The following is a 26,515-nucleotide window of genomic DNA, read 5'->3' on the forward strand; positions in this document are numbered from 1 at the left end:
GGACAATTCTTAGTCCCATGCAGATGGGGAGGCAAGATTAGCCTCATGCAAATATGGAGGCAAGGATTAGCCTCATGCAAATAGGGAGGCAAGGATTAGCCTCATGCAAATACGGAGGCAATGATTAGCCTCATGCAAATAGGGAGGCAAGGATTAGCCTTATGCAAATAGGGAGGTAGGTATTAGCCTCATACAAATATGGAGGCAGGGATTAGCCTCATGCAAGATAGGGAGGTAGGGATTAGCCTCATGCAGATGTGGAGGCAAGGATTAGCCTTATGCAAATAAGGAAGCAGGGATTAGCCTCATGTGAATGTGGAGGCAAGGATTAGCCTCATGCAATTATGGAGGCAGGGATTAGCCTCATGCAATTATGGAGGCAGGGATTAGCCTCATGGAGATATGGAGGCAAGGATTAGCCTCATGAAATTATGGAGGCAGGGATTAGCCTCATGCAGGTAAGGAGGAAAGGATTAGCCTCATGCAAATATGGAAGAAGGGATTAGCCTCATGTGAATGTGGAGGCAAGGATTAGCCTCATGCAAGTTGGGAGGCAAGGATTAGCCTCATGCAAATAGGGAGGCAGGGATTAGCCTCATGCAAACATGGAGGCAAGGATTAGCCTCATACAATTATGGAGGCAGATATTAGCCTCATGCGAATGTGGAGGGAAGGATTAGCCTCATGTGATTATGGAGGTAGGGATTAGTCTCATGGAGATATAGAGGCAAGGATTAGCCTCATGAAATTATGGAGGCAGGGATTAGCCTCATGCAGGTAGGAAGGCAAGGATTATCCTCATGCAAATTTGGAGGCAAGGATTAACCTAATGCAAATTTGGAGGCAAGGATTAGCCTCATGCAGAGATCAAGTAGAAAATAAGAGTAGCATATGTCTTAGCTGGAGATATATTCGGTGTCTGATGTCCTGATTGATAGCGAATTTGTTATGTGTATATATTTGCGGATGTTATCGCTACATTAGATGTGCCTACGTTCAAAGAAAAATTGTAAGTTTTGTGGGGGAAGGTTGGTTTGTGCTTCTGTCAGCTAGCTTTACTTTGCTCCGTTCTAAAAGCCTTTTTGAGTTCCCCTAGTTGACACCTGACTGTTATGGAAATAGGGTTTTCGAAAATATGCAATTATTGATTAAAATAGAGTTGTTTTAGAAATGTATTGATATATCAAGTAATTTTGATGAACTTGTGACTGTAACACATCTCAAAGGCATTGCAGCTCTCTTATATTGGAATTTTGAGTTCCTCCTCAAACGTCTGCCCCAGTTTGGTAGATGATATTTTGACCGTTTGCGGATAATGGATCTTGTTGAACCTTCTTCGGAATTTTGAGAATCCTTCTCAAAATTCTGCCCCAGTTTCTTAACCAATTTCTGACTTTCTGGCATGCGATAGCGTCGGCTGGACTTGCTCCGGAATAGGGTCCTCAAAATTCTGCCCCAGTTTCTACTCTTGGGGGGGAATGGAAATTTTATTATGATATGACCGAACCCATAAGGTTGCCTACGTATCCCCTCTTAAACGGGAATTAGGTCAAGCGTAGTTCAATTACATCAAATGAGGAAATGTAAATAATCTAAGCATAGTATCTCTTGACTGCGTCTGAATTGATTGGTTTTGGCTAGATTTCTCCATCTATTTCTGCAAGTATAAGTGCTCCTCCTGTCAGCACCCTGTGAACCATGTACGGACCTTGCCAGTTGGGAGAGAATTTCCCTTTGGCTTCATCTTGATGTGGGAAGATCTTCTTCAGCACCAACTAACATGGTGCAAATTGCCTTGGTTTGACCCTTTTATTGAAAGCTCTGGACATTCTGTTCTGATAAAGTTGGATGTGACACACTACGTTCATCCTCTTTCCATCTATAAGGGCTAATTGTTCATAGCGGCTCCTTATCCACTCTGCATCGCTGAGTTCAGCTTCCTGTATGACTCTTAAAGAAGGAATCTCTACCTCAGCTGGGATGACAGCCTCGGTACCATAAACCAGCATGTAAGGAGTTGCCGCGGTTGATGTGAGAACCGTAGTGCAGTATCCAATAAAGCAAAAGGTAGCTTTTCGTGCCATTATTTCTGGTTCTCTACCATCTTCCTTAGTATCTTCTTGATGTTTTTGTTGGCGGCTTCTACGGCTCCATTCATCTGAGGTCTGTAGGCTGTGGAATTCTTGTGCTTGACTTTGAAAGTTTCACACATAGCTTTTATCAGATCACTATTGAGATTGGCGGCATTATCAGTAATAATGGACTTGGGAACTCCAAATCGGCAAACAATACGATCCTTGACAAAATCTGCGATGACTTTCTTGGTTACAGCTTTGTAAGATGCAGATTCTACCCATTTCATAAAGTAATCAATGGCTACCATAAAAAACCTATGTCCGTTTAAAGTAGTGGGCTAAATCGGACCAATAACATCCACTCCCTAGGCGGCGAATGGCCAAGGTGAGCTTGTTGCATTGAACTTGTTTGGCGGCACTTTTATCATGTTGGCATACACCTGGCATTGAAAGCACTTGTGGACATACTGGATGCAATCTGTCTCCATGGTCATCCAAAAGTAAATGGCCCTGAGTATCTTCTTAGCTAAGACAAAGCCATTCATGTGCAGTCCGCAGGTCCCGGCATGTACCTCCTCAAGTAGCTTAGAGGCTTCCTTTGCGTCGACACATCTTAGCAAACCCAAATCGGAAGTTCTTCTGTACAAGTTTCCTCCACTGTGAACGAAGTGATTGGACAATCTCCGGAGTGTGGGTTTCTGAGTGTGATTTGCATGCTCCGAATATTCTCCTTTCGATAAGTACTCCTTGATGTCATGGACCAAGGCTTTCTGTCCGTCTCTTCTTAAACATGAGCACAATATGCCGGCTGATTGTGGATCTTCACTGGAATGGGGTCAATATAGTTCTTATCTGGATGTTGTATCATAGATGACAAGGTGTCCAATGCATCGGCAAACTCATTCTGAATTCTGGGCACATGTCGAAATTCTATCTTCGTGAACCTTTTCCTCAATTCCTGCACATGGTGCAAATATGGCAATATCTTGGAATTCTTGGTGACCCACTCTCCTTGTAACTGATGCATAAGCAAATCTGAATCACTGATTACCAGCAACCCTGAATGTTCATGTCGACTGCCATGTTGAGCCCTAGTATACAGGCTTCATACTCTACCATATTGTTGGTGCAGGAAAATCTGAGTTTAGCAAATACCGGATAATGTTGACCTGTTTCTGATACCATGACTGCTCCAATGCCCACTCCTTTGAAATTTGCAGCTTCATCAAAGAACATCCTCCAACCGTCGTATGCTTCGGTAATGTCTTCTCCTACGAACAATACTTCTTCATCAAGAAAATATGTTTTCAAAGGTTCGTATGTTCCTCCCACCGGATTTTCAGCAACATGGTTTGTCAATGCTTGTCCTTTGATCGCCTTTTGAGTTACATAGATGATATCAAACTCACTTAATAGTATCTGCCATTTGGCCAACTTTCCAGCCAACATGAGTTTCTGGAATATGTACTTCAGAGGGTCCATCCTGGATATGAGGTATGTAGTGTAGGCACAGAAGTAGTGCCTCAATTTCTAAGTTGTCTAGGTCAAAGCACATCAAGTGCATTCCAGCAGAGAGTATCGTGCTTCGTAAGGTGTGAACTTCTTACTCAGGTAGTATATGGCATGCTCCTTCCTTCCTGTCTCGCCATGTTGTCCCAAGACACATCCGAAGGCTCCATCCAATACAGATAAATAGAGTAACAAAGGTCGTCCTGTTTCTGGCGGGACCAGAACTGGTGGTGTGGACAAGTGCTCCTTGATCTTGTCAAAAGCTTTATGACAATTCTTTGTCCAGCTTGTTTCGGCATCTTTCCTCAGGATCTTGAAGATGGGTTCACGTATAACTATGGGTTGTGGTATGAATCGACTGATATAGTTGAGACGTCCTAGGAAGCTCATCACATCCTTTTTGCTCTAGGTGGCGGTAACTCCTGAATAGCCTTGACTTTAGATGGATCTAGCTCAATCCCTCGATGACTGACGATGAATCCTAATAACTCTCCTGCGGGAACCCCGAATGCACACTTTGCGGGGTTCAGTTTCAAGTTGTACCACCTTAGCCTGTCAAAGAACTTTCTCGGTTCTGCTATGTGATCTGCGGCCCTCTTAGATTTGATAGTGACGTCGTCCACATACACCTCTATCTCCTTGTGTATCATATCATGGAAGATGGTTGTCATGGCTCTCATGTAAGTAGCCCCAGCATTCTTCAGACCAAATGGCATCATCTTGTAGTAATATACCCCCCAAGGTGTAATGAAAGTTGTTTTCTCTGCATCTTCTTCGTCCATCCAGATCTGGTGATAACCCGCGAAGCAATCTACAAAGGATTGGAGTTCATACTTGGCACAATTATCGATCAGGATGTGTATATTTGGCAGTGGGAAGTCGTCCTTGGGACTTGCTCTATTTAAATCCTGATAGTCAACACATACTTTGACTTTCCCATCCTTCTTCGGAACTGGCACAATGTTAGCTAACCAAGTTGGGTACTTAACCACCCTGAGAACCTTGGCTTTGATTTGCTTAGTAATTTCCTCCTTGATTTTCAAGCTCATGTCTAGTTTGAACTTTCTGAGTTTCTGCTTTACTGGCGGACACATGGGATTAGTAGGAAACTTGTGAGCCACTATAGACGTGCTCAAGCCGGTCATGTCATCATATGACCATGCGAAAATGTCCTTATATTCCCTTAGAAAATGGATGTATTCTTCCTTCTCTGTTGGTGACAAGTGAATGCTGATGCGGGTCTCCTTGACGATCTCGGTGTTCCCCAAATTTACTGCTTCGGTTTCATCTAAGTTGGACTTAGGCTTATTCTCAAAGTTTTCAACCTTCCTGACAACTTCCTCGAGTATCTCATCTTCTTCATCTGAATCACTATCCTTATATTGCGTTGCCTCATTACATGTCACAGTCACTGGTTCATCAGGAAAAGTAATAATAATGTTGTATAAAGAAAAAATGTAGAAATAGTAATGAATAATAAAGAGCAAATGCATTTGATTAAAACCAAAAATCATTCAGACAAGTATGGCTCGATGAATCGAGCATTTATTTTGAAACAAGTAAATCTTAAAACAAAATTACTGGAAATCTTAAATGCTTAGAATGGCTATAGAAGTAAAATCTGCCAAGCTACCCAGGGACTCGGCGGGCTCGGGATGGTGTAGTGGTCCAATTCCTGAGAACAACTCCCTTCTTCACGGTCTGAATGGTGAGGCCTTCTTCCTCCCCCTCCTCAATTATGGCACTGCAGTCCATGTCCTCATCCTCCAAGAACAAATTCTTCAACCCAGCTAATGCTTCCTTTTATGCAGTCCCCCATATCATATCAGCTTGGTGGAAAACTTGTTCTAAGCATGGCACTGGTTGCTCAAGAGGGTAATACGGTATGCGCTATGGAGGCGACCAATCATTGTATTCTTGCCATGTGTACTAATATCCAAGCCCAAAGGTAGTACCATGATTTTTCAGCTGTATCGGTTTAGTGATACCCTGGAGGTTCTTTCCCAACCCTTTTCCAGGTTCATATCCAGACCAGGCCAATTTGCTTTCTATTTTACTACTCCACCATTTATCTTTATCGACGGCGTTGACCCATTCAATGTGATGATAGGTTTCCACTCCTAGCCTTCTTCTATGTCCAATATCCAGGATGGTTTGACTGGTGTATATGGGGTTACTTCAATCTCCATGAATGATCACCTTCCGACAATTCCATTCGAACTTCACGGCTTGATATAGTGTGGAGGGCACGACTCCAGTAGTATGGATCCATGGTCGGCCCAATAGAAGATTATATGAGGCTGGTATGTCGAGCACCTGAAATTCGACGTCGAAACAAGTTGGCTCCATCTATAAGCAAAGGTTGATTTCCCCGATCGTGGCCTTTTGGGGCCCATAGAAAGACTTCACATTCATGCTTCCTACCCGTATTTCATGGAAACCTTTGTCCAACCTTTTCAGAGTATCCAATGGACAAATATTTAGGTTTGAACCTCCGTCAAAAAGGACCCTAGCAATGAATTTGTCTTCAAATTGCACTGTGATATGCAATGCCTGATTGTGATTCAACCCCTTAGGAATTAGCTCATCTTCGTGGAAGATAATCTTATGACTTTCTAGTACTTTCCCCACTATATTGGTCATTTCTCCACCAGTGATATTACTGGGTACATAAGCCTCGCTCAGTACTTTTATTAAAGCGTTCTTATGTGCCTCTGAATTTTGCAACAGTGATAGGATAGATATCTGAGCAGGGGTTTTGTTCAGATGGTCAATGATGGAATACTCCTTTGCTTGTACTTTCCTCCACATGTCATCTGGCCCCATCTCAATGATAGGCTGCCTAGTAGTGGAATCCTTACTTGAACCTCCCAAATGTTTAGGTGTATAGACTCTTCCAGTTCTAGTCATTCCTTGTGCAACGTCAGATTACTCTACCTTGGCCTTCCCTTTTCGCCAAGCCTCGGCTGCATAATCCCAAGGTATTGCTTTTGAATCGAAGGGAGGTGTGGTTGATACTATCACTATGAAAGGTGTGACCACTTCTACTTCAAATGGAGCAGGGGTGGACGCAGGCGAAGCCACCTCTACCTCAAATGGAACTGATGTAGTTACCTCAACCTCGATTGGTGACTGAGTCTGTACTATGATAGGAGTAAGTGTGACTGCAACTTTAAAGTTATCACCTTCTCAAATAATCCCAATCGACCCCTCAGGGTCCCACTCTTCGTTTGTCTCTATCACATGTACTCTACTACCTTTATGATCAGGGAGGGGGGTGTTGCGAACATTAGGTGCGGTTTCCTTTGCCTGTATGACCTTGATGTCAATTAGCGTCTGGATCTTATCCTTAAATGTTTGGCACTTAGCAGTGGTGTGCCCCTTCATACTGAAATGGTACACACAAGTTTTGTTCAGATTGACCCATTGGGATGGGTTTTCTAATGCCACAGCAGGAACAAGAGTGACGTAACCCGCGGCTTTTAACCTTTCATACAGCTAGTCAATGGGCTCAGCAATAGCAGTGTATTGTCTGGGTGGCTTGTGGTCGAAGTTGGGTCTTGGTCTTGGAAAGTTTTGGCGAGTTGGAGGTTATCAGAAATGTGATGGTTGGGAGTTATAGGTATGATGGACAGTGGCTAGTTGGGAATATCTGGGAGATGAGGGCTGATATGCGGGCGGCGGTGCTTGGTATGTGGGTGGAGGTGTTTGATATATGGGTGGAGGTGTTTGATATGTGGGTGGAGGCATTTTATAGGTAAGTGGAGATTTTGGGCCCTGGGCCACCACTACTGCCCCAACATCTCTCTTCTTCGATATGCCACCTGATTGTAATGCCATATTCATGGCATGTGGTGCCTCAAAATTCGTTACCATCCCGCTCTTGATTCCTTCTTCGATTCTTTCTCCAAGTTTGATGATATCAGAGAATTTATGATTTTCGATAATTGTCAACCTTTCATAATATTGTGGATCTTGTGCTTTGACGAAGAACTTGTTCATGTGTTCCTCGTCCAAAGATGGCCTGACCTTGGCCTCTTTCGACCTCCAACGAGTAGCATACTCACAGAAAGTTTCATCAGGTTTCTTCTTAAGATTCTAAATGTAGAAAACATCTGGTACGTACTCTGTGTTGAACCTGAACTGGTCCATGAAATCGGATGCCATACTTACCTAACTGGACCATTTCTTGGGGTCCTGGCTGATGTACCAAGACAAAGCATCCCCAGTAAGACTCCTCATAAAGAGTTTCATCCAGATCTTTTCATCTTTCCCGACTCCGACAAGCTTATCACAGTAGGTCCTCAGATGAACCCTGGGATCACCTGTACCGTCGAACATCTCAAACTTGGGAATTTTGTACCCCTCTATCAGTTCTACATCTGGTTGTATGCACAGGTCTTCATAGTTCAAACCTTCTATTCTTCTGTCGCCTTCAACATCCTGAACTCGGCTTGTCAACTTCTTGAGTTCTTCAGCCATGTTTTTAATGACCAGGTCCTTTTCGGAGGATTCCGGTGTATAGGAGATGGGTTGGATGGAGTGAGGTACAGTTTCTACGTATATAGGGTTGCTTTTAAGGGTGCCAGGGACTTGGGTGTAATGATGGTCATTGGTGGAGTTTTGGGGATCGGGAATGGGTTGTGGTGTGTTTTAGGGAGTGTGGTAAGTGGTTGTTGGTGGGTACTGAATTGGTTGATGGTGATGTTGTGGTGGAGTTGGTATTGGCAATGGATTGAGATTTTAAGGTGAAGTTGCATATTGATTTGGTGCGGGAGGATTTTGTGGATGTTGGTTTTGTGTGTTTTGGGGAGGTGTCGGTCTTTGTGTTCTATTGGTTGATGTCGGGGATATTTAGGGTGAGTCACAAGTTTGCCAAGTTGCGAACTTGCTCAAGTTCTCCTTGTAGCTCCAGTATCTTTTGTTCAAGTCTCAAGACTAGATCATTTGGGGCCAGAGTACTACGGCCATCTAAGGTTTCTGCGTTCTCAATATTCTCCTTTCGGATACCACTTAAGTCGTCCATTTTTGCTTTTCCTCTGCCTTTTGTATTGCTCGGAGGAGGAGGAGGTGGTGGAGGGCCTCTAGATCTGGTATGATATGCTGATGAGGCCAGTATGAGTGAACTAACCTAAGGGAATGGGAATAATCAACAATAAGCAAAAATAAAAGGTAACAAGTCAATGAGGATTCAAAAATGTTTGCAATATTTAAACACATATTGTGAAAATGTAAATTTGTGTCTTAGTTTGGGAGCCTTGTTGTGCCCGAGGTAGTCCTAGCAACAAATAGATTTGGAAAACTTTAGATGCCAATAAATACTTCATTTCATAATGTAAAATAGACGAATCCCAAAATGACACTAAGATAATAGAAAAATAAGTCACTACTGGCACTTGGCCTTATTACATTTCAGGAAAGCAAATAAATCTAGCCTATTTGGTCGCAGAAGGACCTTCCCCGGATTCGATCTTCCTAACTCCATCATATAGGTCTCCCATCTCGACCCAGCAGCAAGTAGGCTCTAGCCAGATGTCCTCCTTCAGCATTTTGGCAATCCTCGATCCTCTTTATGACTTTGCCTTCTAGCTCCACTATTCCTCGCTCCAGATATTCCAGTTTCCTATTGGAAGTGACTGCCATCTCTTTCCATTTTTCAATCAACCTTACATTCCTCTCATGTATTTCCCGATGCTCATTCTCAGAGTCGTGGACCCTCTTGCGCAACCTATTGTATTTGACTTGAGCTTCAGCTTCTCTGTCTATGATCATATTCCCTCGACCGGCTCCTAGTATCACTGTTCCTTTTAGATTGTCCTCCAACCTTGCTGGGTATAGAGGTTCACACCCTACATGATACCTGTCTGGCTCAACAGTGTTCTTTTCCACAATGATTTTGTAGTTCCACATATGCTGAGCTTGGCACTTGTAAGGGACATTGTCGTCTTGAAAGTCTTCCCTGAAATGACTTATCTTGGCAACCCTTGGTACAACCTGTTTCCTGCCTGGTTGACTCATAACTCGGATAGGGACATAAGGGTATATCCCTCTCAACCCAATCAGCATGAAGTGTAAAGCATCCCAAGATCTGATGATGAATTTGTTTGTTGGGAACCATTCAAACATCCATTGCACCTGTTCCTCGGTCAGATGGTCGAAGAACTCTACCCATTCTTTGGCACTTTCCGGCTGAGCAAACCTGTCTGGGATGTAAGTCATCTGCTTGGGGTGATGGAAGGCAATATGGTCGTTCCAAGCCCGTCGTAGAAATTCTTGGCGATAGTGACCCTTTTGAAAGTGTTCTAACAACCATAACTACAGCAACAAGTTACAACCCTCGAAATGCTTGACCCCTCTTTGACAGTGCTCCAGAGCCCTGTAGATGTCAGCTATGATCATAGGGACTATAGTGTATGTCTATCCATTGATCCCTTCCATCAAAGTCTTGGCGACCATGGCCAACTTAGTGTGGATTCTTTCCTTTTTCATTGGGAATACTATCAGGCCTAGGAAGCATACATTGAACACGAACACCCTACGGTAGATGTTGCCTAGAGAAGTGAGAGAGAGCTCATCATGGTAGGTACGGTAGGACTTGTTATGGCCATACCTCTCATACATATATTTGAATGGTATGTAAGATTCTAGAAGTGGTGTCATTTCTATGTCGTCGAAATGGAACATAGACCTTTCACTGTCCCAAAATAAAGTGGCAGCCTCGATCAACTTGTTGTTTGGCTCAATGTCTAATAGGGAAGGAAAGTTACGTAGGTACTTTCTTACATGTTTCTTGTCACTTGAGGAAAGGTCCTCCCACCAATCTAGCAGCAATGGTAAAATGTTGCTAACCATACCGAATCTGGGGACCTAGTGCCTCATTTTCCGCAAAACAAAAGGGTTAGGCCTTTCTTCCCCACCAGACTCGACTATTTATACATTCATGATTAGCATATTGGCATTTAGTTCTCCAAATTAATGCACAGAACATGGTTGTTGGGATTATGGAAACCCCGATGGACTTTGGATAAGACTCATCTTAAAAGGATCATTATGTGGACAACATAATTGATCCGACTAGGTTTTTTTTTTTTTGGTAATCCGCTAGGCAAACACCTAGGGCTAGTTTTATATATAACAAAAATAAAAATTAAAATACATTGTCATGATATCCTACAGATTGAAAGGAATATAATTTGAAACTAATAAATATCATATTATCTAAATTGTGCAGATTAATGAATGTTTTTGCCCAACTTTCTTGATGATGTGCGCTTGCCATAAACGACCAAGATATTCCTTGTCAAGCATGCGTTTCAATTCCAGCTTGCATTTCCTTGTGAAATGTCGTATCAAATGCAAGCCCCAATATGCTTAAAGCAACGTGGTTTGCTTCGAAAGCAATGTCTCTTGCTGGATTGCTTTCCACCCATGTGCATGCCATGTCCAGCATTTCACAAGAAAATAAATTTCACAAGGAAATACCCATGCGCATGCTTTCGTGCATCTCCAGCTTCGATAGAAGCAATTCCAAGTTTCAAAAAACCCATACACGTTCTACCATTTCCATGTCCAGCATGCTCTTCATTTTCCATGAATTAAGGTTCACGATTCAAGACCCATTTCGCGTGCTTTTTTGCTGGATATTTTTCCAGCCCATGCGCATGCCATGCGTTCTTTTCTAGTTTCGATAGAATCAATTCTAGGTTTCAGAACTTCATGTACACGCTCTATCATTTCTCGAAATGAGCTAAAGTATTGCATTCTCAAGCATGAAAAGCATCTATGTCCAGCCTGCTACTGACCAGCGTTCCCTTCTATGAGATATCATGCGTGCCTCCCTTTTTATTATATTTTTTAATACCAAATTCAAGTCCCTGCTGCTGTTGTTCTTCCCTTCCCCGACCAGGAGCATACTTCACACTTTTCAGAAGAAACCATGTGATGTTGTACCTGCGCGCTAAAGATACCCTCCTCCCTTATGATTTGAATATATTGGTCGTTTAAGTTGACATGCCTCCTGCTATTCCTTTTCTCTTTGCTTCTTATCTCCTGTCCACCTTCACCCTTAGACTTGGACATTGCATCTTATCTTCTTTAACCAACCTCCTTCCCTTTTCATCTAGATGCCAGAATTGTTGGCATTCTATTTCTCCATGATCTAAAGCATAATTAGCCAAGTGATCAGCCAACTTGTTGCCCTCTCTATGAATATGAGTAACTGTGTAATTGCCCCCAGTCATTAGTTGCATTATTTCCTCTACCTGCTCAGATATGATCCATGGTGGTTTTCAGATCCCATCCATAATCGTTTTTAATAACATTGAGTCAGTTTGAAGCCATACATGAGGGTATTGTTGAAATCTGCAGAACCTTAGTGCCTCTACCATGGCCTTCGCTTCTGCTACTGTGTTTGTTGTCTCCTCAATCTCCCTTCCTACTGACTTGACTATGTCACCATTTTCATTTCGTATACAGAAACCTATTGAGCTTCTGCCTGGATTCCCCCTCGAAGCCCCATCCGTATTAACCTTTAGCCATCCTGTATTTGGAAGTTCCCACATGACTTTGGTAACCTTAAGTTTTGGAGTGAAATTTTCCATCACAACTAATAGATCTTGCCATTTGTGAGGTACCATGATCATCCCAGGCTTTCTCAGTTTCACCAAAGCCTGAAGATTTGATGAAACTTGATAGATCACCCTGCTTGTTCTCACGCCATCACCATACTTCATACTATTTCTTCTTTTCCAAAGTTCCCAGACTATGCATGAGGGGAGTGCTTGCATTATTGGTTTTAGCCTTAAGCACACATTTGCAGTCCAACATTTTGTGATTGCTTGGTGCAATGTAAGTCCCTCCACATCTATTCCTGCCCTCGATAGAAAATACCTCCAAGTTATCTTTGCAGTTTCTGATCTAAAAAACAAGTGCTTAAGAGATTCCTCATCAGGCTGTATACAACACCAACATTTTGATGGCATGCAGTAGCCTATCCTTTTCAAGAAATCATCTAAAGGTAGTTTTGCTTTCCACACTTTCCACATGAAAAATGATATTTTAAAAGGAAGTCCCTTCACCCAAATCATTATATAAGCTGTTCTTGGTTCGTCTCTTCTTCTCGTATACTCCCATGCTGACTTAACACTAAAATATCCTCTTGTTTCCAGCATCCAACACGGCCTGTCAAGAACCTGCATCTGTGAAGGTGGTTTGATTTTCTCCATAATGTGTACTGCTAAGTCTTCAGGAAGTATTTCATATAGCCTGGCCACATCCCACTCACCATCTAAGGTAACATCATTTACATTATGTACATTTTCATCAATGCCAAAGTCCTGAGGAACTAAAAAATATAGTGCCCCAAGACCTGTCCAATTTTCATACAAAAATAGTGAGGATCCCATTTTGTTTGCCAAAGGATTTGATGTTCAATCAGATCTCTACATTCCAACATTTTTCTCCAGATTTGAGACCCCCTTTTCCACAGAACAATAATAGGATTTAATTTTTTGCAGTATTTCTGACATACGAAAGCGCTCCATAGGCTCAGTTTTGTTCTGAAATTCCACCACAACTTACTGAATAATGCGTTTGCTACATCATGCAGTGACCTGAAACCTACTCCTCCTTCTTCAATTGGCATGCATAAGGTATTCCATGAAGCCCAATGCCTACTAGTTCCTCCTACAGTGTTGCTCCAAAAAAACCGAGAAAACAATTTGTGCAACCTATTTATCACATACTTTGGAGGGTTTACAGCTGAAAGTAGATGTATAGGCATGCTTTGCAATACATGGGATATGAGAACTGCCCTGCCCCCTACTGATAATAACTTGCCCTGCCATGATTGCATTTTGTCCATTACCTTAGTAATTAGGGGCTGATAGAATTCTAGCTTTCTCCTTGCATAAAATATCGGACAACCTAGATATATGATAGGGAAATCATTCCTATAAATGCCTATGATCCTTTCTACCTTGCTGACCACTTCCATGTCTGTTAAATGATGCAGGTACACAGCTGATTTGGTCTTGTTAACAAGCTGCCCAGATGCATTTTCATATTCTTTCAGCACTTTGACCATGATGCATGCACAATTTCGATCAGAGTAAGGTTACTATGGGGGTTTAGACTAGTACCCTCAAGCGGACAACTTGAGGGGGAAAGGCACGGAATCATCGACTGCACTGCTGATCGACTGGTTTTACCGCAAATAAGCCTTTCAGAATTTAAGGGTAATAAATAGGAAGAGCGCAACCACTCATCAAGCGTTGCTATAGGATTAAATACGCACGAGTGGAATATGATGTGGAGCATGATTTATGCAGCAATAAATAGCATGTAGTCAAGTATTTGCACGTAGAAAAAATAAATACAGTATTTAAATAATTGAAAGACAATTACAGAAAAAGAAAACAAAGAGACAAGTCAGTTTCAGGAATAAAATAATTATAAATGCTTAAAATAGGCAGTTAAATTCAAATAATTGGAAAGGATACGAGATGGAGCATGATTGGACTAATTCACAAAAGATAAGTTCATTATGGTAAGAGCCTAAAGGTATCCCCAGCAGAATCGTCATGCTGTCGCGCCCCTTTTTTCCTCCGCAGAGAAAGTCCGGGTTCCGACATTCATGGGGGTAATAACTCATTCCTTTGGGATTTGGGTATTTGAATAGTCGCCACCTAACGGATTATGGTGCGTTAGGGCACCTAGAGCGATTAACTCTTAGACTAGTTTGCATTACCAGATATTTAGGGTAAGGGCTCGAAATAACCTTGAGGATAAGGTGTTAGGCACCCCTATCGGTCCATAATGGTGGGTCCCGACCGAACTTATACTTATGAATTAGTCCTTTAACAAATAAGTAGTTGAAACACATAATTGCAAGTAAAAGCATGTTGGACATTGTATGACTCAAATAATAAGACAAATTGTTTGAACAAGTTTCATATAAAAGAGTAAAGTTTAAACATCGGAAATTGGGAAAGAGGGGTCCTAGGTTGGTTAGCCTATAGGATCACCCCACACAATGTCTGGTAAACACTCCTCAATGAGGGGCTACACGTGACATTAGCACGTAGTCATCAGATCCTTTGCTACCCAAGTCCCTCCCCTTGGTCATAGCCTAAAGCATTCTAGCAACCTTGAAAATGTCCTATGCGTGCACTACTCGTCCCTTCCTTGTGGCCCTGGAGGTGTTATAGAGACTCTACTTTTGGATAGTTCTAGACCCTCCTAAGGTTTTAAATGACAAGAGTCTAGGCGTCAATCAAGAATACGTAGGACTGCATTTAAAGAGAGCAAATTACAGGCTCACAGTCACCTCCACAAATATAACAAGTAAATGCACGTCTTCAAACAACAGTCAAGTATTTAAGAGAAAATCCTAGAATATGATATCTAGGTGAGCAGGGATTATACAGTATTGAATTAGGCCAAAGTTTCAAAATCTTATTTAGCTTGCCTACTGATTTAGACCTATTAAATCTGAAAAGTTTTAAATATTCAAAGCACAACTTCAGAGTTGCAGAATTTAAATCGCCCTATAAGCTTGTCTAAACGCAGGACAGTGATGTCCTAAGAGCATGATATCTACATTGATTAGGTAAAATAGTGAATAGTTTTAAACGGACACTTGAGATCCTATAGACATATTTTCTAGCGGTAGTAAAATTAAGGCAGTGTTTGAAAACTCATTAAAGAAGCGGACAGTTGATTAAACCAGTTTAAAAGGAATTAACATGGATTAAACTGATTTGTTTAACTAAATTGATTTTAAGTTCTATAGGTAGGATTTCTACTAGAACTAATTTTAAGTTCAATAGGCAGGATTTCTACTAGAACTAATTTTAATTCCTATAGGCATGGTATCTAATTGTTAAGAGCTGATTTTGGAACTTATAGGCATGATTTCTAGTGAAACAAATATTGTAACAAAAACTTAACTTAGTCACTTTACACTCTACAGGCATGATATCTAATTATAAAACCATTTAGATCCTATATGCATGATTTCTAATTACAAAGCCATTTAGATCCTATAAGCATGATTTCTAATTATAAAGCCATTTGGATCATATAGGCATGGTTTCTAGTATGGTGGAAGTAAAGCAGGCATAGCAAATGCATTAATACAAGCCCTATAGGCATGGTATCTACCCGAATTACCCAACATATATATAACTACCCACCCCTTTTCACTAATAACCCCAATGTTGTTTACAAATAATTATTATAGACCAGCTGAATAAATTACATAAACAAATAAAAAAACAAGTTAATTATAGGGAGCCTGAAGCAGGCCCAAATTACTTCACAAGCCTCCAATAGCCTCACATGCCAAAGTTCCATAGACAGTATCATGTCTAGGTGTGTCAAAGTTCCCTAAGGACCTCAAGGATCCCGGGCAGTGCTCACACCTAGACCCTTTCTCAACAATAACTGATTTAAGTGCAGTGTGGAAGGGCCAGCTCTGACATGCCATAGTTCAGAGAGATCTCAAGGATCTCAAGGCAGTACCCATGCTAGAGGGGCAGAACCTAATAATCTAGGAGTAATGTAAGAGTGCTTGACCTAGTTTTGAAATGGTTTTGATATGAAAAAAATAGTGTTGAAAAGGGCTCAATTAAGTAAAGAAGTTTTATGAAAAATAGGAATTGATTAGTAATAAAACAGTTTTGAAAATAGTGAACTTGTGAGAAATCAGCAAACAGTTTAAACAACACCATTCAGACACAAATTTCACTCAGGGAGTATGGGAATTGGGGACATATAGAACATATTAATGTAACAGCAAGAGCATAGAAGTTTCCTTTTCAGAGTTCTTTATAGGATTTAGGTGTTAATCATATAGCCATAGAACAAACAGTGAGAACATAGTTATACTAAGCAGAATTGAACATAGGGTCAGAAGTACTTAGGGAGTAGTAAGTAACCTAGCAAAGTAGATTACTATCAGGAATTGTGTAAACAAACAGACAGACAATCATATATGGAGTAGAGTCAAATTGAGACATGCTAGAGAAAGCAATAGACAAGTCATCAGACATGTTAATCATAAGGTTAATAGGTAGTACTCATATATGCTAAGTGAAACTAGGATTTAAGCATGCTAGTTACATATCAAAAAGTCAAGTGATAGACAGGAATCAGTAAACTAATGCAGTAAGAGAACATATAGAGTTTTGAATTTGTCATTAAATCATAACATACCAGTTAAGGAGAGCAGACACAAAGTATAGAGTAGTGTAGTGCAATAACTAGCCTTGGCTTATAGCCAGCTAGTTCAATAGAAGTAGCAAGTAGCAGAAAAGAGGAGAAAGCTTTAAGCATAGGAGAGAGTTTTTAAACTAGTCTTCTTGTTCTGAACTTAGAATAAGGGGGGTTTATATAGTAATCAAAAACTCAACAAATAAGGTAAGAGATCAATTAGTAGCAGGGAAGCCAAACGTAAATCAGCAAGTTCCTCCCTTAATCAAAGGACAATTAAATCAACGGTAACATGTGCTAAGTTTAAGGAAAAGAATCAAGTAATGTTTAGGTATAGAATATGCAATTAGAGGTAAAGGAACAACAGTTTAATTAAGGAAATAAATCAGTAATAATCAACGGAATACAAACAAGGCAGGAAAAACAATTAAGGGAAGCAAATTCAATCAAATTGAGTAAAGAGGTAAGAATCAAAAACCCAAAATCTCGCAAGCTCGTCGCGGTTCAGACCCTTTGGATTGATCTGTGCATTAAAAAATTAAGAAATAATGTTTTTCAGAAGAGCGCATTTTTGCAGTCCATTATACGGTTGCATAATAGCTATGCAGACCGATAGTCGCCGCAGAGTGAGACAGTTTGATGGTTAATTTTGAGGTCAACTATGCGGCCAATTATGCGATCGCATAATCAATATACGGGCTGCATAGTCATCGCATAATCTCCTTGGAATTTTGCGAGGGGCAGTTCTGCAATGCACTATGCGACCGCAGAACAGGTATGCGGACCGCATTCTTGTCGCATACCTGGGCAGTTTGTTCATGTTTTGGGGGCTATTTTGCGGTCCCTTTTGCGGACGGCATGTCAATTATGCGATCGCAGATTGTGTCGGGGATCCTATTTCTAACTTTTAAAACCCGACCCCATCTAATTAAAAACACCCCATTAGACCCCTTTTATGTTATTTTACTGCAAATAGAGTGAGAGAGGGAGTTCTAGATGGAGAAACTAACTCTAACCAAGTCACTACAATCCTTGCCCAAATCTTTGAAGACTTTCAAGTAAAAATTGCTAGGCCTTCATCCTAAGAGGTAAGAACTTTGTGCCCTGATCTATGATTTCAAAATTTTTATTAAAATAAGTGATTAACAAGTGGGTTCATGGGTATAGGGATTGATTATCTTGCATGCACAAATAATAATAGGGTATGGGGAGATTGTGAGTTAAAAAGATAGCAATTGGGGTGTAGGATGATAAAAATCTCTCACAAAAGGGTCCTAAAATCACAATGCACACTTAGTGCTTGATAATATACTCAAATGAGCTAGAATCCTAATCATGTCTATAATTATTGGTTCATCTTGTAATTCTCATAAAATAGATCAAAGTTGCTAAGAGTTCCGGAATTTTGTAAGAATTTAAGGAAAGCCCTATCGAGGTATGTATGGCTAAAACCTCATCTTCTTAGAAATTGAGCTCCGTTGGTGTCTATGCAAATGTGGTAAGACTAAAATTTGATTGAATTATTGATTGTTATTTCACATGAATTGGTTTTGAAATTTTATATATATATATATATATATATATATATATATATATATATATATATATACATGAAAGGTGTGCCTCAATGTGTGCAATGCACTATTCTAGATATTTAAAGATGTGCGAAGAATATGAACCATGTGTTGAAATGCCTAGACTTCATGTCAAGATTAAAACTGAGATTGTCATGCCAATTATGTGAAATCTTACCCATGCTTACAGCTTGAATTACTTTTGTATATGCCTATGATCCTAAATTGCAAGGTTAACATTGAAAGTGGAAATGATGTGATAATCGTGTCCCTAAGTACCTATGAATTGATATATGTGAAATAAAGATTGAAATGAAATGATTAATGAGAAAGGAACAACGTCTTGGTAAGGCAACCTAGCCGATCTGGCCGTGATCGGATGCCATGCCGCACACATGGTGGTATTGTGCTGATATCGAATTCCGGAAAGTTAGAATGAGATTATGATTGAGGTACATGTCTCAAATGAGGCAACCTAGCTGATCGGGTCATGATTGGACTCCGCTCAAGAAAGCGGTGGTATTGTGAATGATGATGAACAGTATTAAATGCCCCAAACTAAAGCTATGGAAATTATGTGAAAGTTATATGATTCTTTTATTTGATGATGTGGTGTTCGGTTAAAGCTTTTGATTGTCCCTTGTGATTGCCTTGTTCTTGTATGATAGTTCTTTCTAATAAGATGGTGTTTAGTTATACATACTAGTACTATTCCATGGTACTAACGTCCCTTTTGCCGGGGGCGCTACATTTTTGAATGAATGTAGGTGGTTCTATAGCGGACAGTGCCAATCGCAGGTAGTAGAGTATTCTCCTCTCAAAAGTCTTGGTGAGCCCCTTTCCTTCGGGGGTTATACTGTACACCTTTTGTTATAACATTTCCACTTTTGATGTATAGCCGGGGCCTTGTTGTCGGCGTTATCATAACTGTCTTTTGTATCCTTAGAGACTCCGTAGACGTTTGTGTGGGTTGTGTACGGGTGTTGGATGGGTCCCTAGACTATATTATAATTCTAAACTCTTGTTTCTTATAAAGTGTAACTGTATGAAATCTTGGAAACTTAACCATGGTGTAAGGTTGTGATATAAAGTGAACTAACAATGTTGAATGTACGATCTTTCCAATTGTCTAAATAAATGAAAGCATGGTTTCCTTAATCATATTGAGTTGGGTAGAAAGTGTTTAAAAAGGCTTGCTCAGTTGGATTCATTCGATTGAGCACCAGTCGCGCCTCCCGAGGTTGGGGTGTGACATTCAGAGTAATCAAGGGTTCAGTCAAAGAGAAAGTCATGGAAGAATCAGCATGCTTAGCATATAAAATGAGGTAGAGCATGAATAGTCAGGAATCGATACATAATTTTAACAAAACAAAAGTTAAACAGCACTTATTCAAGGAGAAGTATACAAGTCTTGCATGAATGGTCAGTATGAACACAAGTACATAATATCAATGAAAGTCCGAACTAGGAAAATTCAGTAAAAGCATATTAGGACAAGAAAATCATAAGAAGTCACAAGAACCCAAGACAAGAACACAATCTGATGTACCAATATCCAGAAATCAAACGAAGAACCCCAAAAATTAGGGTTTTTAGTACAAATGGGATAGGGTTGTAGCAGGTTCATAAAAATAGTCAAAACTATATGAGAAGCAGACGTTTAAACACAAAGAATCATCGAACAAATTTTAAAAAAAAATTCTGAAAACCCTAATTTTAGAAAAAGATGAAAATCACTTGAAATTATACGATTCTTGTAAAGAATCTCGAGGCTATTATAAAACTCACAGGAAACAAACTCAAATCACCTTATATCTGTACAGATCTAGGAGGTTTTTAGAAAAGAAATTAAGGTTTCGAAGAGAACCATACAAAGATGAAGAAACCTGTTTAGAAACCCATAGATTGTGGCTAATATAGGACGATCTCACTCAAAATCACACCGAAATGTCGTGGAACAGGCGAGAGATGAACCCTATATGCAAGTCTACATAGCCTTGGTCCCTTGAGGGCCTTAGAGATGGCAAGCATGACAGAAGAGAGGCCATTGGAGGCTTGAGAGGTGGTGAGAGGTCACCGGAGATAGCCATAGATGGGGGTCAGTGAGATTGGGGATTAGGGTTAGGGTGAGAGCAGAAAGGATTAGGTGACGGCGGTATAAGGTGGGAAATGAATTAGGGTTTTGGGGTATAGGGTGGTTTAACTAAGGAAAGGGGAAACCTGGACCGTTGATCAAAATGATCAATGGCCAGGATTTGGCCAGGTATTTGGGTTGGGCAGGAGGGTATTGGGCCTGGGTAGATTTAGGTTCAAAAATTGGGCTAATTTTGGGGTTGGGTTTGGGCTAAAATTGAAATAAAATTAGGCTAGATTTTAAATAGCCATTTAACACTATATAATTTATAAGAAATAATAAATTATTTCTGAAAAAATAATTTCATGCACTAAAATGATTTAAAATAGTTATTTAACATTTTAAAAAATATAAAAGATCTTTTTATGCATCAACAATGTAATAATGCCTCAATAGAGATAGTATTGCAAATATATGCAAATTAACTTAAAAATGTAAATGCAATAATAAAAAATATATTACAAATATTTATACAATATTTTGGCATAAATATAGAATTTAGATGACTAAATCACCACAAAAATAATTTGAAGGATAATTATGGGAAATTATATAAGTAAAAGGGGAAGAAATAAATCAATTTGAAGCCTTTAAAATTATAGAAAAATTATAAAAAATGCTTATGCATGCTTATATATGCATATATGCTATTTTGAAAGTATATATACATATTAAAAATATATAGAGAAAAATTGGGTATCAACACATGGTGACAAGAGTGAATGTAGCTATTCACCGGGTTGGTGGATCATTGGTGCAAATATCTGGCATTTGTCGCATTTTCGGACGAATTTTTTGGTGTCCTTCTCCATGTTGTCCCAATAGTAGCCTGCTCTGATCACCTTTCGGACTAAGGAATCGGCACCGGAGTGATTTCCATTGGTGCCCTCGTGGATTTCTCGGAGAATGTAATTTGTGTCCCCCGATCCCAGGCATACTAGTAGGGGCCCGTCAAAGATTCTTCTGTAAAGAGTTCCATTTTCGTCGAGTGAGAACCGAGCTGCTTTGGTTCGCAGGGCCCTCGACTCTTTTGGGTCTACGGGTAGCTTCCCACTTTCCAAATAATCGATATATTTATTTCTCCAATCCCATGTCAGGATAGTGGAGTTTATCTCGGCATGGCCTTCTTTGATCACTGATTTGGATAGCTGAACAACATCCCCGGGGAGTTTGTCGTCTTCCTTGACACATGATCCCAGGTTTGCGAGGGCATCGGCCTCGCTATTCTACTCTCGAGGTATGTGGACCAGAGTCCATTCTTTGAAGCGGTGCAATATGACTTGAATTTTGTCTAAGTATCTTTGCATCCTATCTTCTCGAACTTCGAAGTTCCCATTTACCTGATTTACCACCAGAAAGGAATCACATTTTTTTCGATGACCTCCTCTCCTAGGCCTTTGGCCAATTCCAGACCTGCAATCATAGCCTCATACTCGGCTTCATTGTTAGTCAACCTTGCAGTTTTTATAGATTGCCTAATCATAACGCCCGTAGGTGGCTTCAGAACTATGCCGAGCCTGGACCCTTTCACGTTCGAGGTGACATCAGTGAATAAGGTCCATACCCCCGAAGATGTGCCCGTTTGTAGTAGAAGTTGTTTCTCTACCTTGGGCACGAGGGAGGGCGTAAAGTCGGCCACAAAATTTGCCAGAATTTGGGACTTGATAGCCGTTTGGGGTTGATACTCGATATTGTACCCCCCCCCCCCCCCCCGAGTTCGATGGCCCATTTGGTTAGTCGGACCGATAATTCGGGCTTATGCAATATGCTTCGAAGAGTATATGTCATTAAAAGACAAATACGGTGGCATTGGAAATAAGGCTTTAATTTTCGAGATACGCTTATCAATGCAAGAGCTAATTTTTCTAGGTGCGGATACCTTGTTTCGGCATCTCCCAGGGTCTGACTTACATAATAAATAGGGAATTGCGTACCTTGTTCTTCTTGAACCAGCACACCACTTACCGTTACCTCGGATACGGCCAGTTACAAATACAACATTTCATCCTCCTTTGGGGTGTGGAGTAAAGGTGGGCTTGTCAGATATCGCTTCAATTCCTCTAAGGCACGTTGGCATTCCAGAGTCCATTCGAAGCTATTTTTCTTTTTGAGTAAGGAAAAGAAATGATGACTCCTGTCTAATGACCACGATATAAATCGGCCCAAGGTTGTTATCCGCCCGGTCAGTCGTTGCACGGCCTTCGCATTTTTTACCATCGTGATTTCATCGATGGCTTTGATTTTGTCGGGGTTGATCTCAATCCCCCTATTTTATACCATGAAGCCTAAGAATTTTCCTGAACCCACTCCGAAGGCACATTTCTCGGGATTGAGTTTCATGTTGTAGCTTCTGAGGATGTCAAATGTCTCCTGCAAATGAGTCAAGTGGTCCTCTGCGCGCAGGGACTTAACTAGCATATCATCAATGTAAACTTCCATGGATTTGCCTATTTTATGATTGAACATCTTATTAACTAGGCGTTGGTACGTGGATCCCCCATTTTTTAGCCCGAAGGGCATCGCATTATTGCAGTACGTACCGTACTTTGTGATGAACGAAGTCTTTTCCCTATCCTCGGGGTTCATCTGAATTTGATTATACCCCGAGTAGGTGTCGAGAAAGGTGAGGATCTCATGGCTAGCTGTGGCATCAATCAAGTGATCGATGTTGGGCAATGGGAATGAATCTTTGGGGCACGCTCTATTTAAGTCTTTATAATCTATGCACATTCTTAACTTATTCCCCTTTTTGGGAACTACCACCACATTGGCCAACCATTCGGGATATTTACCTCCCCAATAGACCCTATTTTGAGGAGTTTTGTTACCTCGTCCATGAAGAATGCATGTACCTAGGACTGAGGTCTTCTTTTTTGCTTCACTAGTTTGAACCTGAGGTGGACACTTAGTCGGTGGGTGGTTATTTCCAGCGGGATCCCTGTCATATCTAAATAGGACCAAGCAAAGTAATTGATGTTATTAATAAGAAATTGAATGAGTTTTTTCCTGAGTTAGGGGGTTAATCCCGTTCCCAGATATACCTTCCGCTCTAGGAGATGCTCGATCGAAATAGCTTGCTCCAGTTCTTCAATTGTTGATTTTGTTACATCCGATTCTTCGGGGGCAACGAAGGTTCGGGGAGCGAGGAAGTCTTCTTCATTGTCCTCGGGGGTCTATTTTCCCTCCAGCTCCTCCGAGGTGGAGGGTATGGAAGTTGGTGCCTCCCTGTGAACCGCGAATATCTCCTTCACCGCATGATGTTCTCCATATACCATTTTTATACCATCTTTTGTTGGAAACTTCATCATCTGATGAAGAGTTAATGGTATTGCCCTCATGTTGTGTATCTATAGCCTTCCAAGCAATGCATTATACCTCATGTTACCTCCGATGACTTGAAATTTGGTATTTCGAACTGTACCGGACATGTTGACTGGGAGGGTGATCTCCTCCTTTGTTGCTTCACCGGCCATGTTGAAGTCGTTGAGGACTCGGGAGGTAGGTATGATTTGATCGAGCAATCCGAGCTGTTATACCACCTTCGACCTAATTACGTTGGCCGAGCTACCTGGATCCACGAGTACACGTTTAATTTGAATGTTACTCAAGAGAAATGAAATTACCAGCACATTATTATGTGGATGAGACAAGGTCTCGAAGTCCTCTTCACTGAATGCAAGGATGCCCTCGGGCATGCGGCCCCGAATTTGCCCTTCTGTTGTAGATATGACTTTTGTCCGCTTGATCACGGGTCCTTAAGGAATGTCGGTCCCTTCAATGATCATATGAACGATGTGCTGAGGTTTTCCTGTTTCGCTCCTCCTATCTGCCTCTCCTTCTTCCCGGGCTGGAGTTTTTCGAGCTTCCTGTTGGTTTTCTTGGCTTATACTCCTGTTAGTGTGGAAGCTTATATCGACGTGTTGGGCATTGTGTGAGCCCACATCCACGTGGATTGGCTCTGGTGCGTCCTCAGGGTTTCGCAGTGGTGCACCGGTGCCTAAAATAGCTACACCATTCTCTCTATGGTCCTCAGGACCGTAGTTTCCATGTGCATTCACCGAGTTAGACATTTTTACCTGAAATTAAAGATTCTTGAACAAGAAAAAGTGTGGAGTATAACTTGTGTTTTCAATAAACCAGCATGAAAACAATCACTATTATTTTTAGCCCCACGGTGGGCGCCAAACTGTTTACCTTGAAAATGGTAATTACAATTAGATTTGATTTTGTGGTTCTAAGAATACGTGATTTATTTTAATACTAGTTGTTAGGCAATAGATGCTAAGTATGAGCTAGGAAGGTAAACTAAGAGTAAGAGGCAGTGTGGTTATTCAAACCAAACGGCTGCGAATCGGGGTCTCGGACTGGCCTGAGCTGGGCCTCGAGGTTGAGCTAACGAGCTTGACTGGGGATGATCGATGAAGGACTAACATTTCCAAGGGCCTCAATAATAGCTCTTTATGATCAATGACGGATAATAAATGAAGCACAATAAATGTAAACAATAAATCCAAGGAAAGACAATGGAGAATGTTTTTATTAGAGAGCAGAAAATGTTCTTGTTCTTGTATTGAATATCATGTCTACAAGAAATAACAAGGGTACCCTTTATATAAGAGGGGGAATCCCAACATGGTACATGTAAAATTATTACAAAGAAACATAGTTGGTACAACTACTTAATGGTCTGGTACGGACTTGTACTATTCTTGCAGGTGTTGTCAGCTTTGATCACGTGCCTTGGGAATGATTTGCGCTGCCCCAAGATTGAGCGTAGGGAACCCTCAGGGTCGAACCTCGAGTTGTGCATCGAGCTTTCAGGAGACGGGCTACGGAATGTCGTAATGATCATAAAATCAGACTCTCCGATTTTAACCGTGTACAAAGGACAAGATGAAGTACTTACATGATAAATATGCCCAGAGCAAGGAATTCAAGGAGGACGACTTGGTTCTTTTATTCAACTCTCGGTTACGACTATTTCCGGGAAAGCTCAAGTAAAAATGGAGTGGCCCTTTTGAAGTGGTGCATGTAACTCCATTTTGTGCTCTTGATTTGAAGAATAAAAATTGTGAAGTTTTCAGAGTTAATGGGCACCGAGTCGAACACTATCTGGGAAAATTTGATGACAGCCACTTGGTAGCCTTGATCAATTTCAAATGAGGATGGTAACATGTGTCGTGTTGTGATGTTAATCAGGCGCTTCTTGGGAGGCAACCCATGTGTTTTTTCCTTCTTTTGGATTTTCTTCTTAGTGTAGGATTTGTTTTGGACTGACTGGTTATGAGATTTGTGTAGGAATTTTTGATGTAGTGCAGGACTAATACTGAAAAATTTGGCTAGGTATGTAATTGGACCGCTGACCGCGCTCAAAATTCCACGGTCAGCAGAAGATTTTTTGCAGTGGCGTGATTCTGTAGCGGACGCGGACTTGAAAAGTCCAAAATGTGACCTCTCTGAAGTTTCAACCACATCCGCAATGGCATTTTCACGGTGAGCGGACCTTGTTCCGTGGTCGTGCCCACTTCTTCGCTCTCAGCGGTTTTATGGAACCTTCAGCTCCTCAAAGCAACCAAAAGTGCGAACCGCGGTGGAATTCTGTGGACGAGCCAGGTAAGTCGGTGTGGGCCCTTAGGATTTTAGTATAAATAGGAGGGCCCTCCTCCTTTTACACTTTTCACGCACCTCATCTCTAAACACCCATTTGCACTAGTCATCTAATTCATCTAGACTCCATCTCCTTAGGCAAGAGTAATTTCCACAACAAATTAAACAACGAGTATGCTCAATTTCTTTGTCTTAATTTTAGTTCTTGCTTTTTTTCTTTCTAGATAGTTTTAGTTTTCTTTTAGTTAGGGTTAATGCAAGGCAAGAATCAAAAGTATGCTTAATTGAAGAAAACACTGGTTGGGTAATTGATTTTAATGGCTAATGGGGATGGGGTTGTTCAATTTATCGCTTAATTGCCTAAGTTGTATGCTAAGTGAAAACCCTAGGTGTTATCTCGTTGG

This window comes from Nicotiana sylvestris, chromosome 6 (assembly GCF_000393655.2).
Source record: "Nicotiana sylvestris chromosome 6, ASM39365v2, whole genome shotgun sequence".
Taxonomy (NCBI): domain Eukaryota; kingdom Viridiplantae; phylum Streptophyta; class Magnoliopsida; order Solanales; family Solanaceae; genus Nicotiana; species Nicotiana sylvestris.